The sequence below is a fragment of the Apodemus sylvaticus genome, chromosome 7, assembly GCF_947179515.1.
Source record: "Apodemus sylvaticus chromosome 7, mApoSyl1.1, whole genome shotgun sequence".
In the NCBI taxonomy this organism is placed as follows: domain Eukaryota; kingdom Metazoa; phylum Chordata; class Mammalia; order Rodentia; family Muridae; genus Apodemus; species Apodemus sylvaticus.
In genome coordinates, this window is record NC_067478.1 from 116,175,000 (window position 1) to 116,199,687 (window position 24,688).

A 24,688-nucleotide genomic window follows, 5' to 3' on the forward strand; every position below is an offset into this window, starting at 1 on the left:
GATCCCCAAATACGGGGATGCATAGAACTCGGATCTATGCATGTTTGTTAATTAAACAAACATGGGCATCAGTTATGATGTGTGAGGTGAGGCACTGCAAGGGAAAAGGAAATGTCCTGCTTCCAAGTTTCCCTGTAAAGCATACCCAGATGCATAGGGATTGACATTGAAAGACTGTCCTTAAAATGTTAAGGCAGTCTATTTTCCCCTCCCCTGAAAAAGATGTCAATTAATCTTTAAGGGGGTCGAGGCCACTTCTTTTTCTCACTGATTAAAGCCCATCGTCTTTTGATGAATATATTTATCCACTGGTTTTTCTAAAAAAATAATAATTAAGGGGAAATTTGTCCCTTCCCCCTTTACCCCCTCCAGCATTGAACTAGGCTTTTTAGCCTCTTCAGGTCAGCCTGCGACATTCCTGGTTGCCAGCTCCCCCCCACCCCCCACACACACATGTTTTCTGCTTGTGTCATCCCTGGCCTTTGTTCTTCTGAGCACAATACAGCTGCTTTCATCTGGAAGTCAAGGTAGCCTCAGGGAAGTCTCACCTGGAAACATCCTGGACCTGTTAGATATGAAGTCCTTTAATCCTAGCAGGCAACCCACTGAGAGAGGAGCCAACAAGTTCTCAGATTTCTCCTTGAAGTCTGGGGGCAGGGTTTTCTTCTGAAGGCTACATATTGACTAAATATTATTAAAGCTTTGGTCATGATAGGCTAATGTCATCCTGACTCAATTCTTTTTCATCGCCTCCCCGTATATCCCCAGAATTCTCTTTTAGGTCTCCAGTTCACCTGTAGCTGCTGGCAGTAATATATATATATATATATATATATATATATATATATATATATATATAAAGATAGATAGATGATAGATAGATAGATAGATAGATAGATGATAGATAGATAGAAAGAAAGATAGATTAGATAGATAGAGAGACAGAGATAGATGATAGATAGATAAATAGATATCATAATACAAAAGTTACACAGATAAAACATACAAAATTTATTATAATGAAACAAATTGTTAGCAATGAAAATATTACTTTTTGGTATACACAGACAAACTATATTGTTAATACTTAAACAGAATAGGCAATAACAATTATTAAACAGACACAGTGTTAGTCTTCTGCATATCATTTTAGCATGTATATATCAAATTATCACATTGTTTTTTGCAGTTAATAAATCTACTTGTGTGGATGAATATAGAATTTTCATTGACCAAAAATATCTATATTATACTATTATTAGTAGAGTATTTTCTGTGTATATAAAAAGAATATAATTAAAATGGAAACCAGATTTTGGAAGTAAAGGAGAACTGAAATAAATGTGCATCAGAATTAGAGGAATCTTCTTGAACTCTTAATGACTAAATAATCCAATAAATACTTGTCTAATGATTACTGTTAATCCTCAAGTTTTACATACTGCCCTGTGATCACATGGGAATGAAATTTCTGAAAAAATGAGAAGCTTTGGATATTGAAACATCAGTACTATAGGGACTAACATATGATAGACCTCTACAGCTTTATCCAGGTCAATATGCAACACTCCAACATTAAATTTTAGCACTCATTTCTTTAGCAAGGAAAGCAGATGATTAACTTTCCTTTCCATTCTTCAGTGCTGACACCACAGTCCTCTGATAGCCTTCTACTCTATCCCATGTCACCAGTCATATGTACTTACCTATAAATCTGTTCGGAAAAACTGTACTGAAAACCTAAGGGTGATGAAGAGCATCACACCCCATGTAGAGTCTTGTTCTAATGCACCTGTTTTCTTGTATACCTGAGAAAAAGTGGTTAAGCCCATGTTATGTACCAGTGGTGCCTTTCATCATAAGTATCATTGTATTCTTGATCAGATTTGAATTATTTTTAAATTTCTCCAAACTTTCCTTTACTTGAGAATGGGTAAATGTGTACATTTAAATGTCCAAATTATCCTTACTGTTCTCCCTTTGCATTAGAAAATCCTTTGTTGGTCAAATATTTAGCCCTGATAACTTTAATTTTTATTAAGAAAGATAACAGATGATGAAAAATGAAACTGGCTTCTTAACTGTATCTAAAGAATATTAAATCAAAACCATATTCTAAAGAGATACAGGTCATAGTTATGAGCTCTTTGGGATTTTATATGAACCTATAGTTCAGTTTCCAGCCCCCATATCAGTTGATAGTTACACATAATTCTTTATCAAGACTTCTTTGTCCTTTTACTGGTTCCCATATTCCTATATACATACACATATATAGATACAAAATATATACACATAATTAAAATTAAAATGAATCAAAATATCTAAATAGCAAAAATTACAAAATTTATGATATGTAAATTCATCCAAGTACTTAAAACTGAAAAAAATTTTCAAATTAATATAATAAAAAAAATTTAATTCCTATGCATCTCCATTCTTCAGCAGAAAACATTTTGGAGTTGATTGCTTTTGGCATATTTGAATTCATATGTAACATACATATAAACATATATATAAACACACACACCCACACATATATATATAAACCAAACAAAAGTTTAAGGAGATCATTCCTATCAAAGAAAAGCTACTCTACTGATGAACCTTTTCATAATTCCATTCATGTCTTTATTTCGAAGGCTAAAAATAAATGGGTTCAACATTTCTGGGACTACAGTGTACATAATGCAGGCTACTGAAGTCTTCTTGGGTAAAATAGCAACTGAAGAGGATATGTAAACCCACAATCCTGAACCCTAGGACAAAGAAGTCACCGACAAGTGAGTTCCACAAGTGGAAAAGGCTTTATATTTTGCTTTTACTGATGGTATTCTCAAAACAGAAGAGGCAATTTGGACATAAGAGAAAATAATACCAGAGATTGGGATGCCACCAAATATAAATGTTGCAAGATATATAAGAATATCATTAATGAGGCTGTCAGAGCAGGCAAGCTTCATGACCTGAGAAAGTTCACAGAAGAACAAGGGAATCTCTAGATTTGTGCAGAAGGATAGCCTCAATACCATGAGACCAAGAAGTCCCATGTTCAAAACACTAATAAAAACAGACAAGAGAATTAGTAGAGCACATGCATGAAAATTCATGATGACTGTATAACTCAGTGGATAGCAAATAGCAACATATCTGTCATAGGCCATTGCTGCAAGAAGACAACTTTCAAATCCAGCAAAAAGCAAGACAAAGCAAAGCTGAGTAAGACAGCCTGCATAACTGATGCTCTGATCCTGTGTTTGCATAGTCAGTAACATATTTGGGATGACAGTTGTGGTTAAGCAGATGTCATTAAAGGATAAATTTGAAATAAAAAAGTACATGGGTGTTTGCAAGTGGGAATAAGAGCTTACAGCAATGATAACAAGCAGATTTCACAAGATGGTGACCATGTACATGAACAGGAAGAGACAAAAGATCACAGGCTTCACAGTTGGATCATCTGTTATTCCCAGAAGAAAGAAGTAAGAAACATCTGTCTGGTTTTTACCTCCCATGGCTTTGACAACCTATTTTAAATACAGAGTGAAATAAAATGTAACAATAATCAAATATTGAAAGATGCTATAATTATAAGTTATTTGGCTAAATCAAATTCATTCCATCTAGATCACTTTGTAATATGCCTAATTTTGAGGAAATATATAACTTATATAAAAACATGTTTAGTATAGCAAATGGATAGCACTAAAATAGTTTATTTTGTGTTTTTCCCTACACAGAATTTGATATTGCATCTGTTACTGATTCAAAAACAAATAAAATATGGTTTTGTGTATTGTCAAAAGCTTATAAAACTAAGTATAATATAATCTATGGCTTTTAATCAGAAGCATTTAAGGTATTGTACAGACAAAAGTATGTACAAATATCATGTAAACTTTCTTATAAAAATTTGCCAAATATCAATCTGCCTGTTTACTTTTTTGAGATTATAATATGGTTATATTTACCTTATTTTTCTCATTTCAAACCCTCTGATATACTCCTACTTTCTCATTTTCAAATTCATAGCATTTTCTTATTATTTTGTGCTGTATACAAAAACATATATATTACTAATATAATCATATCAGTAAATATAATGTTACTCTTATGTATGCTTTCAGGGATAACTACTTGATACTGATTAACAAATTAACATGCTCCTTCCTGCCTATGTTTTTTTTTTTCATTCTCAGCATTATTTTGTTGATTGTGGTTTTTCATAAAAGATTGAAACTTTGTATAAATGAAAATGGTACACAATGTTATGGATGAATTATTTAATTTAATTTAATTTAATTACTCTATTTACCCATGAAAATACTTGCAAAAGATGAATTTTTCCTTGTTATAAAATATACAGTGACTGGAAGAATTTGGGTCAGAATGTTTATCTCATTGAAGTGTTGAATTTTCCGAGTAAATATTATTCATATACCTGGGCCATACAGCATTGTCAAATTAGGCTGAGACCCCTGACTTGCACTTAAAGCTTTGGTATTTTCCTCCTGAACAAAACCTTTCCTTGCAAACATAATGAATTTGCTCTACATTGAGCTACAATAGGTAGATTGTATCTACTTCCTAGATAGACTTATGTAAAGATTAGAAAATAGAATTAGAGTTCATCCTTATTACAAGCCCCAGAAAAATAAATCCCTTCTCTTTTACAAGTTAATGTCAATAAAATATGGTGAATGTTGCATTCTCTTTTAAGGTATTCTCACAAGCTGAGTTGTTGCATTTTGCTCTTAAAATAAATAGATGAAATAAAATGATAAACATGTAGAAAATAAAACAAAGAGATTAAACTAACAACAGTATTGTGGTATTTTGAAGGCATAATATTCTAGATTGTAGGATTATGTGAATCTTTCAAAAGAAAATTGTTTCGATAATATGAATGCTTCTGTCTGGAACAGTCCTTCATGGTAAGAAAGAACAAAATAGGCTTTGCTTAGATTACTTCATTGACTCAAAAATTAATTCATTTTGCCAGACTATTATAAAACATGCAAATGATCTATGGTGGGAAAACAAAGCAAGAAAGTGAAAAACACATATATCCTACAGTAGGACATATGAAATAAACTGTTAACTACTTTGAATAAATCTATTTGTCATGTTTGTATATATTTATAGCCCCATTGTCTTACTCACACACACATGTAAATTTATTATATAATATTACAACTCTTGGAAAATAACCTGTAAAAATATTTTATGCTGAGCACCTGTTAGAATAAGTAACTTTGAAGATATCAGTGCTTGTCTAGAATGAGCAATCTTGTGCTCAATATACACAAAGAGAAAGTCCCTTAGCTCCATGCTCAGTATTTGGGATTTACACAACACCTTTACTCAAGGTTTATTATTTATTATGACCATAGACTACCATACAAAGTTTCATTCATTAATCTGAACAAAAAGTAATGAGATATTTTAGAAATGTAGCATAAAGGGACCATCTGTATCAAGATATTTGTAAGTATCAGAGATATGCTCAAGACTAACATCACCTTTCAGAATGAATTTCATATAGAATTATAACAAGGGATCAACTTTGAAAACAATAGTTTACCATACAGTTTGTAATAAATATAAAGAGGTCAACATGAATTTAAGTATGAATTGTTTAGTGAAAAGCACATAATCTTACCTTATCAACTTTTTTTTTTTTTTTTTTTTTTTGGTTTTTCGAGAAAGGGATTCTCTGTGTAGCTCTACCTTTCAAGGAACTAACTCTGTACACCAGGCTGACCTCATACTCAGAAATCTGCTTGCCTCTGCCTCCCCAGTGCTGGGATTAAAGATGTGTGCCACCACTGCCCAGCTCACCTTCTCAACTTAAATTAAGGAACTTTACATTATATGGTCAGACAAAACAGCAAAAGGACTCAAACATTGCCTTGATATTGAAGACAGAGGTGTATTACTGTAAAGAAAAGAGACTGAGTCATCACTTCTATGCTAGAGAGACTCATCTCAAGAGAAATTTATATGTTCTCGTGTCTACCAAGGTCATAGATGTTACATCAGTTTTCAAAGGCTAACATCTATAGTTTCAGTATCTCTGGTGGCAAAATATCCAAAAGTACTCATTAGCTGATCTCTGCCAGATGAGTTCATTTCATTAAACACAAGGGATAAAGCAAAGATGATTTTCATTCTGACTCCTGGGGCATGATTATACTGTTACCTGTTATTATTATGTCTGTTTATCTCAATTTCACACACATTGCATGCAATGTCAATCTTAATTTTCTTAACATTAAAATTATCTTAAAAATATGTATCACTTTACTGATGCACTAGACACTGATACACTAAACAATAATTTCTATCATCCAATAGAAATATTATTTTGTTGGAATGGACACTATAACTACATATGCTAGATTATAATTTTAGAACTATATACTATGAACATAATTTTCTCAATTTGTCTTTGCATATTAATAAGCTAAAGGCATTCAATATGCTGCTAGGGAAGGCATTTACCAGTAATATTATATCAAAGAACACACTGTGAAACCAAAATACTTTTACATTTCTATATTAGAGCTATTTGAGTTACTGAGCTCTATTTGGTTTCTAGCACATTCTCTCCCAGGAAAGTGTATTTGGTGAACTGCAATATCCTGAGATAAGAAGGCGCAAGAAAGAACTGTTATAGATTATAAAATACTGGACATCTGAACTCCAGTAATGATGATATGAAATGTTACACTTTTAGTCCTTTGAAAGTAATACATTTCCCATCATAATTACTTAGCCACAATTCCTTCACCCCTAGGAACAAAAATCCTCACAAAAATGCAAAATGCATTTCCAAATATTACTGTGTCTCATGGTATTAGGAAAAACATAAACTAAAAGAAAATGTTAAAACATGCTACCAAGAGGATATAAACATAGAAACTATTTTAGTAAGTAAGGGTATGTGTATGAAGACAAAATAATTATGAAAGTTCTGATTAAGTTGTTTAAGTATGTAAATTGTAACAATTAAATATATATATATATATATATATATATATATTATAACTAATTCTAAGTACAATGTAAAATAATAACATGAAGTGGCTAAATGGATTGCTAATCAAATTCTATTCAGAAATGTCTTGTTAAAATATTATATAGGTGTTAAAACAAAGTAACTGTTAGTAGCTGACATTATATGTGTTAAATAACTAGAATTTGAAGCTCAAACTGATGTAATCAGAAAATAAAGAGAGTGTGACTTTTTAATAATAAGTCTCAGTAGTTTTTATGAGTAACAAATTATTGATATTGAAACCAGGATTATCTGACTTGTATAATTCCTCCTATAATAGCCTGCTGAATAATGAGTTAGAATTATGCACCCCATACCTTAAAGTAATTATGCTGTTTGATATTTTTGTAAATGTCCGTACTTGTGTTCAAGTGTATGACTATGGATGCTCACTGGTGTATGTGTGCTTGTGTGTGTGTGTGTGTGTGTGTGTGTGTGCATGTGTTTGTGTAAAGGTACACATATATTTATACTCATTAGGAGGACAGAGGAAAATCCTGTGATGCTCTTTTAGATTCTTAGATACCATCCATCATGTTTTGAGACAAGATGAATAGGCTAGGCTATGTTGGCTATAGAATTCTAGAGATTGGCCTTTTCCTGACTCCCCATTGCTGGGATTTAAATCAAAAGCATAAAATATGGAATTTTTATTTTGTTTTATAATGCAATCTTAAGTTTTATTCTATACTTCAAAATCAATCATGTTCCTCTATTATTATTATCATCATTATTATTATTATTATTATTATTATTATTACTTTAATTTTTTTATAGTCCGACTGTCGGCCCCCTCCCAATGCCCCCTCCTATAGTGCCTAATCGCATTCCCCAACCACCACCACCAGGCCTACCCACATCCTGAGACCTTAAGTCTCTCAAGGGTTAGGCTCAGCTCCCCGAGGTCAAACATATCAGTCCTCTGCTATATATGTGTCTGCAGCCTCAGACCCCCTTATGTATGCTGCCTCATTGATGGCTCAGTGTCTGAGAGAACTCAGAAATCTGAGATAGTTAAGACTGCAGTATGTCCTATGGGGTCAAACTCCTCCTCAGCTTGTCAGTCTTTCCCTTATTCAAACATAGTGCTCCCCAGCATTAGTGCAATGGTTGGGTTAAGTGTTTGCGTCTCTCTCAGTCACCTGCTTATTGGATTTCTCAGAGGATCACCATGCTAAACTCCTGTCTGTAAGCACATACCATAGCATCAATAAGAGTGTCAGGCCTTGGAGCATTCCCTTGAGATAGACCCCAAATTGACCTGCTCACTGGACGACTGTTCTCTCAGTCTTTTCTCTATTTTTCTTCCTGGAGTTCTTTTAGACAGAAAGAGTTACCACTCCCCACTGTAACTAAGGATTGACTTCAGTACAGTCAGTTCTATAATGAAGCTTGGGGGTTTAAATACTTGCTTAACATGGCAGAATTAGACAAACCACAGAGATATGTTTGAAGTCTATTATTGGACAGTGTTGTTAGAATCAATATCACCTAGTTATTTTGAAATAACATAATGGAGGATAAATAAGATATTCAATATATCTGTTACTATAAACTGATTATAGAAATCTAACAATCAAACCAATTAGATAATCACTGGAAAGGACTATGAGTAAGAATATTCCTAATTCCTAAATGCTAAATTCCTAATTCCTAAATACATATGCTGAATAGAGAGATCATAAGGTAAATTATTGACAATATAACATATAAAAGGGGGAGCAGTAACTGCAAAGCAGCAGTGGTCCACAAAAAAAAAAAAAAAAAAAAACAGTGTAATATAATAATGAGACCAGTGAGAGGAGACACTCACAGATTTAAATAGCTTATATATTCATTCTACTAATTGGGTCCTCAAAATAGAGGAAGAAATTTGAATATACTAGAAAAATATATCATAGGGAGAAACTTCAAAAAACATGATAACAACTAAATATATCAGAATGATATTGATGAAAGGCTAAGAACATGAAAGCTTGATGTTTGTGAAAATGCACTATAAAGTGTGGATTACTGGATGAACTGAAGAATGGCAGCAGTACCATCATACTGTGTACTAGGAAATGCACACTAGTGATGAAAAAGGAGAGTAGAACCTGTAGGACACAGAAGCAAGTGTTCATGTTGATTGTATACCACAGTGGATGACAAATGGCCACATAGATTATAGACCACTTATATGTTTCCTCATATCCATACAAACCTGAGTGAAACATCCAGTGCAATTAATTGATTAATTAATTAATTAATTAATTATCTTTTGGATATTCACTAGCCCAATTAATGCTTGCCATGCTTATAGGATTAAATGCACAAATTAGAGAAGACAAGGTGTGGGTGTTTAGAGATGGGGCACAGCTGACAGCCACCAGCTAGGGAATGTTGAAAGTAAGAAGTTGCTACTTGATACAATTAGTTTGTATGGTCCATTTGGGTTCTCAGTATTTAAACATAATGAGATTATCTTAACTGTGGAATTTTAGGCAGTATTTAGGATTGCTTTTATATAAATAACTATAAAGTATTAAATTTGAAAAAGCAGTCATTGTCCCATTTGCTTTTAAATTCAGACAGTGAGTAAGTCACGTTAAGTGACCACCACTTCTTTGGGGCCTCTGGAACTGGGGAATGGGGTATGATAAGGTCAGTTGAGGTATTTTAACAGTGGACCTTTTCATTTAGTGGATATTTATCTTTGATAAAGTAGTCCATGCTGGCCTCATCTGCTCTGAATATTTCTAATATAAATATGGAAGTTTTATGTAGATGCATTTGTTGTACAATTTGCTTAAGAACAAGAGTGGGATATCTGGGACCCATACCAAGCTTATTTGCCTTCATTCTCTATGTTGTCTGTATATTGTTTCTTTGCTAAAATAATAATTTTCAGTATTTGCATAATACTACATTCTAAAGCTACATAGGCTATCAGTGATACAACAGGCAGTATATGCTATTACTATTTCTGTCCTCATAGTAGTGCCTGCATGGTTATACCTTGCTAAAAAGCTGCAAAATGTGACCTACTTAGCATCACACAGAAGGGAGATTTCAAGTGTCTCACTTATTCCCACTACATCACTATCAGAGCAGCCACTCAGATTCACATAAAGAAAGGCAATCATGATGATTCAAATAGTTTATAACTCAGGTCCAATAATTCTGTGTAGGAAATCAGTTAAAACAGTTTAAAGATGAAATTGACCCAAATAATTGATAATGTTTTAATAACGTGCGTGACAGTATTATGGAAAGAATGCATTTTACTCTTGCAGAATGGGCCTGTCTAATTTTTTCTTAACATAATTTGTAAACTATTATTAAGAAAGTCTCTATCCTGTTTATGTCCAAGACACCTCCCACTTCCTGAGGTGGTACTGGGGATTAAACCCAGGACCAGGAACTAATGCATGCTAGGCAAACACTCTAAAATGAGACATATCCCTAGACCAACATTATGTTGTTCTGTTTAGAAATTTGTTTCAGAAACTTAATCTTTAATTCCTGATACCCACAAAGACTAATCTGGGAAAAGTTTTCATTTACTTTCCATTATCACTCACATGTCTTTATTTTTTTTAAGTTCTTGATGTATAGGTATCTGAAAAAATAAGTTTTTCTCAGTGATCTTATTATTTAGGAGTGTTTTTACCTACATATTTAATGATGAATTATTTTCATGCTGTCTCCTGTTGACTTTGACAAATTTTACTATAGATTGTTTTGAATATTGCATTTGATGTCTTTGAAATGTATTTTTTCCTTTTAAATTCATTTGCTTTTCAAAAGAAATAAATGGAGACTATACCCAATTATGGCCACAGCTGACAACATAGGCAGTTGGGTTGGCGGGTCATATCCAAATAGCAAGGTTCATCAGCTGACAAAAATTTGAAAATTAAGCTTTTGTCAGGATTCCTTTGCTTCGAGTTTTCTCAGGGTGAGCAGGGGTTGCAGAAAAAGTGTAGATAAAGTTTCCAATCTTCTATGGGAGATAGCAGTGTATCACATTCAAATATCCCTACCTTTCTTGGTACATGATTGCCAGTTCAGGTCTGTCTACTGAATGAAGTTTTATCTCTGTCCTTCCTTACCTACCTAAGGAAGGTTTCCTTTAATAAAAATCTGTTGACCAATTAGCATGGCATGAAGTAGGAGGTTGGACTTCTTGGAAGAGTTAAAGGAACTCTGGGAAGAGGAAAGAGGAAGGCCTTTCTCCAGGAGACATGAGAGAAAATGAACATGACTGCAGTCCTGTAAGGTGTATCTACCCATATGGCTAGATGGAGCTATATGGTTGGCTTAACTTAGATGAAATAATTAAGAGTCCATCCAGTTAAGTCCTATGCTTTAAAATATTAAAAGGTCTCTTTGTGGGCATTTGGGAAGCAAACCCCTTAGGAAATATCAGTCATTGTATTAATTTCCAGTATTAATAATTATATACAGAATGTTAATAACAATTTTACAAATACAAATGGCACCCAAATTATATAAACCAGAATCTAAGCTTACATCCTGATAATACCTATATGAAAATCAAGAAAAGTCAAGCTATCTGAACAAGAGGCCTGGTCAATTTTAAAAAGATTGTAAGCAGATTAAATACTGATAGCACAATATATGTGGTTTCATCCAATTTCAGCACAGTTAAGAACACCCTAGAAAGAACTAGGTCTGAAGCTACTGGTAAAGGCCTAAATCAGTACAGAAACAGTGTGGGTGAATAAGCACTTGCAAAGACTGGTAGAAGCCAACACAAGGAGCCCTGACCTCTCTGAATCATTTTTTTATGGGGTGTAGGGGGTTAATAAATAGCAACAGCGCAAGCTACAAAGAAAAAGACCCCAGGCATCTTAACTAGTGAGGTGTAGAGAGAGAGAGAGAGAGAGAGAGAGAGAGAGAGAGAGAGAGAGAGAGAGAAGAGAAGCAAAGCAAATCCTAGCTAGGCAATAGCCTAATGAAGCTACTGTCTCAAGCCAAAAAGTCTACCTAAAGTGCAAAGCTAGCTTGCTAGATGCAAACTGTAGGGAATCTTGTTGGTCAGACACATTCTAACCTAAGGAGCTAAGGCCATAAAATTTCCCAGAAAGTGGGAGTGATCAGGAACAAGTGATTTTATCTCAAGTTATAGGAAAAGATGCAAGTCCTTTTGCTTTGTTAGCTGAAAGACAGGGGTGGAGCTACTCAAAGCATGAAAAGCAGAACCCAGACACAGACAGAGAACACAGCCTCTTATCAGGTAAATGATAAAATCACACTCAAATGCTGAATACAAAACATAGCTAGATATAAATATATTAGGCTGAAATTTTAATGAAAAACAAACAAATATGAAACAACAATGATTCAGTATCCTTAGACTTTAAAAATACTGTTTTAGATAGTTTAGAAAACTGCATTTTCTTTCTAGTAACTGTGCAGGTGGGTATGGCCAGGAGTACAGAGAACACAGGAGTGACAGAAAAGCTGAGACAGGGTCCTTTTGGACTCCATCTGCACCCAGGAGCTGGGCTGCTCCACAGTTGTCTGTGCACAAGTACTGCCAGGGGATAAATGGTCTCCAGGGAGTGCTTAGACTCCCAGGTTTCGAGATCTAGAATCTAGGGTACAGCAGGAGCACAGGGAATGGAGTGGCAGAACAGCTGGGTCAGGGAACTTCCTGGCTCCATCTGCACCAAAACTCTGGGCTGAACAAGAGCCATCTGTGCCAGGGAAGAACTGGTCTCCCAGGTATGGAGAGCAGGCCCACAAAGAGGGACAAGTTCCATCCATAGACAACTGGAACAACTAGCACCAGAGACAACCAGATGGTGAAAGGCAAATGTAAGAATCTTACCACAGAAACAAAGGCAACATGGTACCTAGTTCTCCCACAACAGCAAGTCCTGGATTCCACAACACACCAGAAAAGCAAGATTTGGATTTAAAAGCACAGTTCATGATGCTGATAGTAGGACATAAATAACTCCCTTAAAGAAATACAGGAAAACACAGGTAAATAGAAGTCTTTAAAGAGAAAACACAAAAATCCCTTAAAGAATTAGAGGAAAATACAAACAAACAGGTGAAGAAATTGAACAAAACCATCCAGTATCTAAAAATGGAAGTAGAAACAATAAAGAAATCACAAAGGGAAACAACTCTAGAGATAGAAAATGTAGGAAAGAAGTCAGGAGTCAGAGATGCAAGCATGAAAAACAGAATACAAGAGATAGAAGAGAATATCAGGTGCAGAAAGTATCATAGAAAACATTGACACAACAGTCAAAGAAAATGCAAAATGCAAAAAGCTCCTAAACCAAAACATTCAGGAAATCCAGGACAAAATGAGAAGACCAAACCTAAGGACTATAGGTATAGAAAAAAAGTGAAGATTTTCTGCTAATAGGGCCCGCAAATGTCTTCAACAAAACTATGGAAGAAAATTTCCCTTAACTAAAGAAAGAAATGCCCATGAACATAAAAGAAGCCTACCGAACTCCAAACAGAGTGGACCAGAACGGAAAATCCTACTATAACATAATGCGCAAAATACCAAATGCGCTAAGCAAAGAGATAATATTAAATTCAGTAAGGAAAAAAGGTCAAGTAACATATAAAAACAGACCTATCAGAATTACACCAGACTTTTCAACAGAGTCTATGAACTCCAGAAGATCCTCAGCAGATGTCATACAAACACAAAGGGAACACAAATGCCAATCCAGGCTTCTATAGCCAGCAAAACTCTCAATTGCCATAGATGGAGAAACCAGGGTACTCCATGACAAAACAGATTCACAAAATATCTTTTCTCAAATCCAGCCCTTCAAAGGATAATGCATGGAAAATCAAACAAAATGAGGGAAACTACACCCCAGAAGAATCAAGAAAATAATCTTCTTTTAACAAACCAAAAAGAAGAGAACCACACAAACATAACTCCAACTCTAATAACAAAAATAACAAGAAGCAATAATTACTTTTCCTTAAAATCTATTAATGTCAATGGACTCAATTCTCCAATAAAAAATACATAGGCTAACATACTGGATACATAAACAGAACCCAACATTTTCCTGAATAGAGGAAACACACCTCAGGCACAAAGACAAACCCTACCTCAGATAAAAGGCTGGAAAACAAATTTCCAAGCAAAATAACCCCCAAATCAAGCTGGTGTAGCTGTTCTAATATCGAATAAAAATTAACTTTCAACTTAGACTAATCACCGAAAGATAAGGAAGAACACATCAAACTCATCAAAGGAAAAAATCTATCAAGATGAACTCTCCATTGTGAACATCTATGCACCAAATGTAAGGGTAATTACATTCATAAAAGAAACTTTACTAAAGCTTAAAACACACATTATACCTCACACAGTAACATTAGAAGACTTCAACTAAGCACTCTTACCAATGGACAGATCATGGAATCAGAAACTAAACAGAGACACAGTGAAATTAACAGAAGTTATGAACCAAATAGATTTAACAGATATCTATAGAACATTTTAATCTAAAACACACACAAACACACACACACACCCACATTTTATATATATATATATATATATATATATATATATATATATATATATATATATATATAAACAATTATTCCTCAGCATCTGACAGTACCTTCTCTGAAATTGACTCAGTTACAAAACAGACCTCAACAGATATAAGAAGACTGAAATAATCCCATGCACACTACCATATCACCATGGACTAAGGTCAGCCTTCAATAACAAAAGAAAAGAAGAAAAGAAGAAAAGAAGAAAAGAAAAGAAAAGCCAGAAAGCTCACATACATCTGGAAACTGAACAACATTCTACAAAACAATAACTCGATAAAGGATGAAAGAAAGAAAGAAATTAAAGACTTTTTAGAATTTAATGAAAATGAAGGCACAGCATACCCAAACATATAGGACACAATGAAAGCAGTGCTAGAGGAAGACTCATAGCTCTGAGTGCTTCCAAAAAGAAACTAGGAAGAGCAAACACTAACAGCTTGACAGCAATCCAGAAGGCTCTAGAATAAAAAGAGGCAAATTCACCCAAAAGGAGTAGACAGCAGGAAATAATCAAACTTAGGGCTTAAATCAAGCAAGTAGAAACAAAAAGAACTATACGAAGAATCAACAAAAGCCAGAGTTGGTTCTTTGAAAAATCCAACAGGATAAATAAACCTTTAGCAAAACTAACCAGAGGGCACAGAGACAGTATCCAAATCAACAAAATCAGAAATTAAAAGGGGGATATAATAACAAATACAGAGGAAATTCAAAAACGCATCAGATCCTACTACAAAAGGGTATACTCAACAAAACTGGAAAAATCTAGATGAAATGGAAAATTTTGTAGACAGATACAGGTACCACAGTTAAACCAAAATCAGATAAATGACCTAAATAATCCTATAACCCCTAAAGAAAAAGAAGCAGTCATTAATAGTCTCCCAACCAAAAAGAAAGAAAGAAAGAAAGAAAGAAAGAAAGAAAGAAAGAAAGAAAGAAAGAAAGAAAGAAAGAAAGAAAGAAAGAAAGAAAGAAAGAAAATCCCAGGACTAGATGGTTTTAATGCAGAGTTCTCTCAGACCTTCAAATAAGACCTAATACCAATACTCATACAACTATCCCATAAAATAGAAAAAGAAGGAACACGACCTAATTCATTCTATTAAGCCACAATTACCTTGATACCTAAGCCACACAAAAACCCAACAAAGAAATAGAAATTTATACCAATTTTCCTTAAGAATATCAATGCAAGAACACTCAATATAATTCTTGCCAACCAATCCCAGAACACATCAAAACGATCACCCACCATGATCAAGTAGCCTTCATACCAGGGATACAGGGATGGTTCAATATATCGAAATCAATCAATGTAATCCAGTATATACACAAACTCAAAGAAAAACCACATGTTCATTTCATTAAATACAGGGAAAGCCTTTTACAAAATCTAACACCCCTTCATGATAAAAGTCTTGGAAAGATCAGGAATTCAAGGCCCATACCTAAACATAGTAAAATCAATACACAGCAAACTAGTAGGCAACATCAAACTAAATGGTGAGAAACTTACACAATTCCACTAGAATCAGGGACTAGACAAGGCTGTCTACTTTTTGCCTACCTGTTCAATATAGTATTCAAAGTCCTAGACAAAGCAATTAGACAAAAAAAGGAAGTTAAAGTGATATAAATTGGAAAGGAAGAAGTCAAAGTATCACCATTGGCAGATGATATGATAATATATATATAAGTGATGCCACAAATGCCAGAATAAAACTCCTAAACCTGAAAAAAAAATTCAGCAAAGTGGCTAGATATAAAATTAACTCAAACAAATCAGTAGCCTTCCTATACTCAATGTATAAAGAGGCTAAGAAAGAAACTGGGAAATTACACCCTTCATAGCAGCCACAAATAACATAAAATTCCTTGGTGTGACTCTAACCAAGAAAGTGAAAGATCTGTATGATAAGAATTTCAGAAGTCTCTGAAGAAAGACATTGAAGATCTCAGAAGATGGAAAGCTCTTCCATGTTCATGGACAGGCAGGGTTAATATAATAAAAATTGCCATCTTGCCTGAAGAAATCCACAGATTCAATGCAATCCCCATCAAAATTACATAGAGTTAGAATGCTCAATTTCCAAATGCATCTGGAATAAAACAAACAAACAAACAAAACCAAAATAGTGAAAAATATTCTCAATAGTAAAAGAACCTCTTGGGGGGAAATTGCCATCCCTGACCTCAAGGTATACTACAGTGCAATAGTGATAACAGCAGCATGGTACTAGTAAAATGACAGGCAAATAGATAAATGGAACATATTTAAAGATCTAGAAATGAACCTACACACTTATAGTCACTTTGTCTTTGACAAAGGAGCTAAAACCATCCAGTGGAAAAAAGACAGCATTTTTAACAAATGATGCTGGTCAACTGGAAGTCAAAATGTAGATGGATGTGAATTGATCTATTGTTATCTTGCTAAACAAAGCTGAAGTCCAAGTGGAACAAGGACCTCCACATAAAACAAGATATACTGAATCTAATAGAGAAATTAGGACATGGGCACAGGGGATATTTTCTTTAAGAGAAAAACCAATAATTTATGCTCTAAGATCAATAATTAACAAATGGGACGTCGGGGGGCGGCGGCGGCGGCAGTGCAGCAGTGGCTGGTCCAGCTGAAGGGCCATCAACAGTGGAACCAAGGCGACACAGGGTCCAGTTAGGCCCTGCGCCCACGACTACTGACCTTCGATGACCAGCCGGGCTGCAAGCAGCTGCGGTTTTGCGGTGCCTTTTGCTGCATGGAAGCCACTTCAGAACTCGGCCTCCCGCCAGTCAGGAGAGGCTCACCTCCATCTTGGTTTCGGACTCCAGAGAGATCGGACAGACTGAGGTACACAAACATAATCCGAGGCCAACACCGCGGGGGTCTGAGCACTACGGGTGTTGGCCTGCACCCAGGCCCTGGGCTGTTCAGAGAGGCCATCATGATGCCAACCCAGCCAGGAGGTTTTTTGCCCTGGCCTGCGCGCGCCGCCATTTTGCCTACAAGATGACAGAGAGCTCTGGGAGACAGAGCCATAACAGGCATACCCTGAGGCTAACAAAGCGGGGGGCTAGGCCCTAAAAGGCCCAGGACTGACCCCAAGAACTGGGCGGCTTTGTGGGCCATCTGTGTGTCAACCCGCCCAAGAGGTTGTTAGCGCAGCAGACGCTCCCAGCGCTTTCGGGAAACGCAAGCACACCCGCCCACCATCCTGGTCAACTGGCAGACCCAATTAACAGTCATAGCCCAAGGGAAACTTTGTTTGGACCTTGGCCTCCCAGGCTTTTGCCTGGACTCAGGGCCTGGGCGGCCAGGCTAACCTTGTGTGCGCCAGCCCGGTTGGGGGATCGGCTGCCCAGCGGAGTGATCAGAACACAGGGGAGGTCACGGCAGCATACACCTTCGGCGCTCCCTGGGGGTGCACACGGGCTCCATCTGGTCCACAGACACAATCTGGGGCAAGGCCTCAGGCGGGAGCCCTCAGCTCAACTCTCTCCGCTTCCAGATCCAGATCAGCCTGGGCGGCGGCACAACATCTCCAGGTCCTGCAAGAGGCTAGAGGGGCTTCCGGGCGGCCAGCGGGGAGAATTCAGTGTGCTCCGGTGAATCCAGCAGGTCCCAGCGGGAGCCTTTGGGATCCTGCTTCGGGATCTGAACAGCCTGGGCAGCAGCACCCTGTCTACAGGCAGTGCAGGAGGTAAGCTGTGCACCAGAGGCCAACTGGGAAGAAGCAGCTTGCACTGGTGATTCCAGCACTGACAACACTAACTAACACCAGTGAGAACTAGATGGCAAAAGGCAAACGCAGGAACATCACTAACAGAAATCAAGGCAATATGGCAACATCTGAACCCAATTCTCCTCTACCAACATGCCCTGGATACCCCATCACACCAGTAAAACAAGATTTGGATTTAAAATTACTGGTCATGATGCTGGTACAGGAACACATGAAGGACATACTTAAAGAAATTCAGGAGAAAATGGATCAAAAGTTAGAAGCCCTTGCAAGGGAAACACAAAAATCATTGAAAGAAATCCAGGAGAATACAAAAGCCAACAATGAGGAAACACAAAAAACACTTAAAGAAATACAAGAGAACTTTGGTCAACAGGCTGAGGTCATAAAAGAGGAAACACAAAAATCTATTAAAGAATTACAGGAAAGCACAAACAAGCAAGTGAAGGAGCTAAGCAAAACCATCCAGGATCTAAAATCAGAAGTAGAAACAACTAAGAAAACTCAAAGGGAGACAACTTTGGAGATAAAAAGCCTTGGGAAGAAATCAGGGGACAGAGATGCAAATATCAACAACAGAATACAAGAGATAGAAGAAAGAATCTCAGATGCTGAAGATTCCATAGAAACCATGGACTCAACAGTTAAAGAAAATGCAAAGTGCAAAAAGCTTGTAACCCAAAATATCCAGGAAATCCAGGACACAATGAGAAGACCAAACCTAAGGATTATAGGCATAGATGAGAGTGAAGATTTACAACTTAAAGGGCCAGCAAATATCTTCAATAAAATTATGGAAGAAAACTTCCCTAACCTAAAGAGAGTGATGCCCGTGAATATACAAGAAGCCTACAGAACTCCAAACAGACTGGACCAGAAGAGAAATACTTCCTGTCACATAATAATCAAAACACCAAATGTTCTAAACAAAGAAAGAATATTAAAGGCAGTAAGAGAAAAAGGCCAAGTAACATATAAAGGAAGACCTATCAGAATCACAGCAGACTTTTCACCTGAGACTATGAAGGCTAGAAGGTCCTGGGCAGATCTCATGCAGACTCTAAGAGAACACAAATGCCAACCAAAACTACTGTATCCAGCAAAACTCTCAATTACCGTAGATGGAGAAACTAAGATATTTCATGACAAAACCAAGTTTACCCAATATCTATCCACAAACCCAGCCCTAAAAAGGATAATAGGAGAAAAACACCAATACAACGAGGGAAACTTCACCCTGCAAAAAGCAAGATAGTAACCTTTCATCAAACCCAAAAGAAGTTAAGCAATCAAATTTAAAAAATAACGTCAAAAATGATAGGAAGTAACAATCACTATTACTTAATATCTCTTAACATCAATGGACTTAATGCCCCAATAAAAAGACACAGACTAACTGACTGGATATGTAAACAGGACCCTACATTTTGCTGCTTACAGGAAACACACCTCAGGGTCAAAGACAAACACTACCTTAGAGTAAAAGGCTGGAAGACAATTTTTCAAACAAATGGTCTCAGGAAACAAGCTGGAGTAGCCATTTTAATATCAGATAAAATTGACTTTCAACCCAAAGTCATCAAAAGAGACTCTGCGGGACACTTCTTGCTGGTCAAAGGAAAAATACAACAAGAAGAACTCTCAGTCCTGAACATCTATGCTCCAAATGCAAGGGCACCCTCTTTCGTAAAAGAAACTTTATTAAAACTCAAAGCACACATTGCACCTAACACAATAATTGTGGATGACTTCAACACTGCACTTTCCTCAATGGACCGATCAGGAAAACAGAAACTAAACAGGGACACAATGAAACTAATTGAAGCTTTAGACCAATTAGATTTAACAGATATATATAGAACATTCTATCCTAAAACAAAAGAATATACCTTTTTCTCAGCACCTCATGGTACCTTCTCCAAAATCGACCATATAATTGGTCACAAGACAGACCTCAACAATTATAAAAATATCGAAGTAATCCCATGCCTCCTATCAGATCACTATGGAGTAAAAGTGGTCTTCAATAGCAAGAAAAACAACAGAAAACCCACATACACGTGAAACTGAACAATATTCTACTCAATGCTACCTTGGTCAAGGAAGAAATAAAGAAAGAAATTAAAGACTTTTTAGAACACAATGAAAATGAAAACACAACATACCCAAATCTATGGGACACAATGAAAGCAGTGCTAAGAGGAAAACTCGTAGCCATAAGTGCCTCCAAAAAGAAAATGGAGAGAGCATACATTACCAGCTTAATGACACACCTGAAAGCCCTGGAACAAAAAGAAGCTATTTCACCCAGAAGGAGTAGAAGGCAGGAAATCATCAAACTCATGGCCGAAATCAATCAAGTAGAAACAAAGAGAACCATACAAAAAAATCAAAAAAACCAGGAGCTGGTTCTTTGAGAAAATCAACAAGATAGATAAACCCTTAACCAGACTGACCAAAGGGCACAGAGAAAGTATCCAAATTAACACTTAGAAATGAAAAGGGAGATATAACAACGGAAACTGAGGAAATCCAAAAAATCATCAGATCCTACTACAAGAGCCTGTACTCAACACAACTGGAGAATCTGGAGGAAATGGACAATTTCCTTGACAGATACCAAATCCCAAAATTAAATCAGGACCAACTAGACCATCTAAACAGTTCCATAATGCCTAATGAAATAGAAGGAGTCATAGAAAGTCTTCCAACCAAAAAAAGCACAGGACCAGATGGTTACAGTGCAGAATTCTATCAGACATTCAAAGAAGAGTTAACACCAATACTCTTCAAACTATTCCACAAAATAGAAACAGAAGGAACACTACCCAATTCCTTCTACGAAGCCACAATTATGCTGATAACAAAGCCACACAAAGATCCAACAAAGAAAGAGAACTTCAGAACAATTTCCCTTATGAACATCGATGCAAAAATACTCAATAAAATTCTTGCCAACCGAATCCAAGAACACATCAAAACGATCATCCACCATGATCAAGTAGGCTTTATCCCGGGAATGCAGGGTTTTTTTCAATATACGGAAATCCATCAATGCAATCCACTACATAAACAAACTCAAAGAACAAAACCACATGGTCATTTCATTGGATGCTGAAAAAGCATTTGACAAAATTCAGCATCCTTTCATGCTTAAAGTCTTGGAGAGAACAGGAATTCAAGGCCCATACCTAAACATAGTAAAAGCAATATACAGCAAACCGGTAGCCAGCATCAAACTAAATGGAGAGAAACTTGAAGCAATCCCACTGAAATCAGGGACCAGACAAGGCTGCCCCCTTTCTCCTTATCTTTTCAATATTGTACTTGAGGTACTAGCTTGGGCAATTCGACCACATAAGGAGGTCAAAGGGATACAAATTGGAAACGAAGAAGTCAAACTATCATTATTTGCAGACGACATGATCGTCTACCTAAGTGACCAAAAAAACTCCACTAGAGAGCTCCTACAGCTGATAAACAACTTCAGCAAAGTGGCAGGTTATAAAATCAACTCAAGCAAATGAGTGGCCTTCCTATACTCAAAGGATAAGCAGGCTGAGAAAGAAATTAGGGAAATGACCCCCTTCACAATAGCCACAAACAGTATAAAGTATCTTGGGGTGATTCTTACCAAACATGTGAAAGATCTGTATAACAAGAACTTCAAGACTCTGAAGAAGGAAATGGAAGAAGACCTCAAAAAATGGGAAAACCTCCCATGCTCATGGATCGGTAGAATCAATATAGTTAAAATGGCCATTTTGCCAAAAGCAATATACAGATTCAATGCAATACCCATCAAAATCCCAACTCAATTCTTCACAGAGTTAGAAAGAGCAATTATCAAATTCATCTGGAACAACAAAAAACCCAGGATAGCTAAAACTATTCTCAGCAACAAAAATTAGGCATAATACTACCAGATAATAATGTTTTAGGGACATAAATTAAGCTTTCTACTTTGCCTGCCCCAATAATTATGGTAGCTACTTTGGTTAACATTACTAAAGTACAACAAAAGGAAATCTGGGGGAATCAGTATCCCTGACCTCAAGCAATACTACAGAGCAAGAGTGTTAAAAACTGCATGGTATTGGTACAGTGACAGGCAGGAGGATCAATGGAACAGGATTGAAGATCCAGAAATGAACCCACACACCTATGGCCACTTGATCCTCGACAAAGAGGCTGAAAACATCCAATGGAAAAAAGATAGCCTTTTCAACAAATGGTGCTGGTTCAACTGGAGGTCAGCATGCAGAAGAATGCGAATTGATCCATCCTTGTCTCCTTGTACTAAGCTCAAATCCAAATGGATCAAGGACCTCCACATAAAGCCAGACACTCTGAAGCTAATAGAAAAGAAACTGGGGAAGACCTTTGAGGACATCGGTACAGGGAGAAAGTTTCTGAACAGAACACCAATAGCATATGCTCTAAGAGCAAGAATTGACAAATGGGACCTCATAAAATTACAAAGTTTCTGTAAGGCAAAGGACACCATCAAGTGGACAAATCGCAACCAACAAATTGGGAAAAGATCTTCACCAATCCTACATCAAATAGAGGGCTAATATCCAATATATATAAAGAACTCAAGAAGTTAGACTCCAGAAAACCAAACAACCCTATTAAAAAATGGGGTACAGAGTTAAACAAAGAATTCTCACCTGAAGAACTTCGGATGGCAGAGAAGCATCTTAAAAAATGCTCAACTTCATTAGTCATTAGGGAAATGCAAATCAAAACAACCCTGAGATTTCACCTTACACCAGTCAGAATGGCTAAGATTAAAAATTCAGAAGACAGCAGGTGTTGGAGAGGGTGTGGATAAAGAGGAACACTCCTCCACTGCTGGTGGGGTTGCAAATTGTTACAACCACTCTGGAAATCAGTCTGGCAGTTCCCCTGAAACCTGGGCACCTCACTTCCAGAAGATCCTGCTATACCACTCCTGGGCATATACCCAGAGGATTCCCCACCATGTAATAAGGGTACATGCTCTACTATGTTCATAGCAGCCTTATTTATAATTGCCAGATGCTGGAAACAACCCAGTATCCCTCAAGAGAAGAGTGGATGCAAAAAATGTGGTATATCTACACAATGGAGTACTATTCAGCCATTAGAAACAATGAATTCATGAAATTCTTAGGCAAATGGATAGAGCTAGAGAACATCATACTAAGTGAGGTAACCCAGACTCAAAAGGTGAATCATGGTATGCACTCACTAATAAGTGGATATTGACCTAGAAAACTGGAATACCCAAAACATAATCCACACATCAAATGAGGTACAAGAAGAAAGGAGGAGTGGCCCCTTGTTCTGGAAAGACTCAGTGAAGCAGTATTCGGCAAAACCAGAACGGGGGATTGGGAAGGGGTGGGTGGTAGGACAGGGGAAGAGAAGGGGGCTTACGGGACTTTCGAGGAGTGGGGGCTAGAAAAGGGGAAATCATTTGAAATGTAAATAAATTATATCGAATAAAAAAATTAAAAAAAAAAAACAAATGGGACGTCATAAAATTGCAAAACTTCTGTAAGGCAAAGCATATTATCAATAAGACAAAATGTCAACCAAAAAAAATGGGAATAGATCTTTACCAATGCTACATGTGATAGAGGGATAAAATCCAATATATACAAATAACTCAAGAAGAAAAACTCCAGAGAACCAAATAACCCTATAAAGAATGGGGTGCATTTCTTTAGGTGCTTCTCAGCTATTCGATATTTCACAGGTGAAAATTCTTTGTTTAGCTCTGTACCACATTTTTAGTCCTCTGTTGGATGCAGTATTGGTAAAGACCTTTTCCCAATGTGTCAGTTGCTGTCTTGTCCTATTGAGAGTATCCTTTTCCATATGGAAACTTTGTAATTTTATGAGGTCCCATTTGTCAGTTCTTGGTCTTAGATCATAAGCTACTGATGCTCTTGTTCAGGGAACTTTCCCCTGTGTCCATGTTCTCAAGGCTCTTCGCCAGTTTCTTTTCTATTAATTTCAGTGTTTCTGGTTTAATGTGGAAGTCCTTGATCTAGCAGCTAAAGAAATATTCAACATTCTTAGTCATCAAGGAAATGTAAATCAAAACAACCCTGAAATTTCACCTCACAACAGTCAGAATAGCTAAGATCAAAAACACAGGAGGAAGCAGTTGCTCGCAAGGATGTAGAGAAAGAGGAAAACTCCTGCACTGCTAGTGGGTTTGCAAGCTGGTACAACCTCTCGGGAAATCAGTCTGGTGGTTCCTCAGAAAACTGGGCATGATACCACAAGAGGGTCCCATTATATAACTCCTGGGCATATACCCAGA

At 36.5% G+C, this 24,688-nt stretch overlaps 1 pseudogene; it reads right to left on the reverse strand.

The window, feature by feature from the left end:
• Nucleotides 1-2,579: 2,579 nt before the first annotated feature.
• On the reverse strand, nt 2,580-3,515 carry LOC127690170 (olfactory receptor 7G2-like; annotated as a pseudogene).
• Between the last annotated feature and the right edge of the window lie 21,173 nt (nt 3,516-24,688).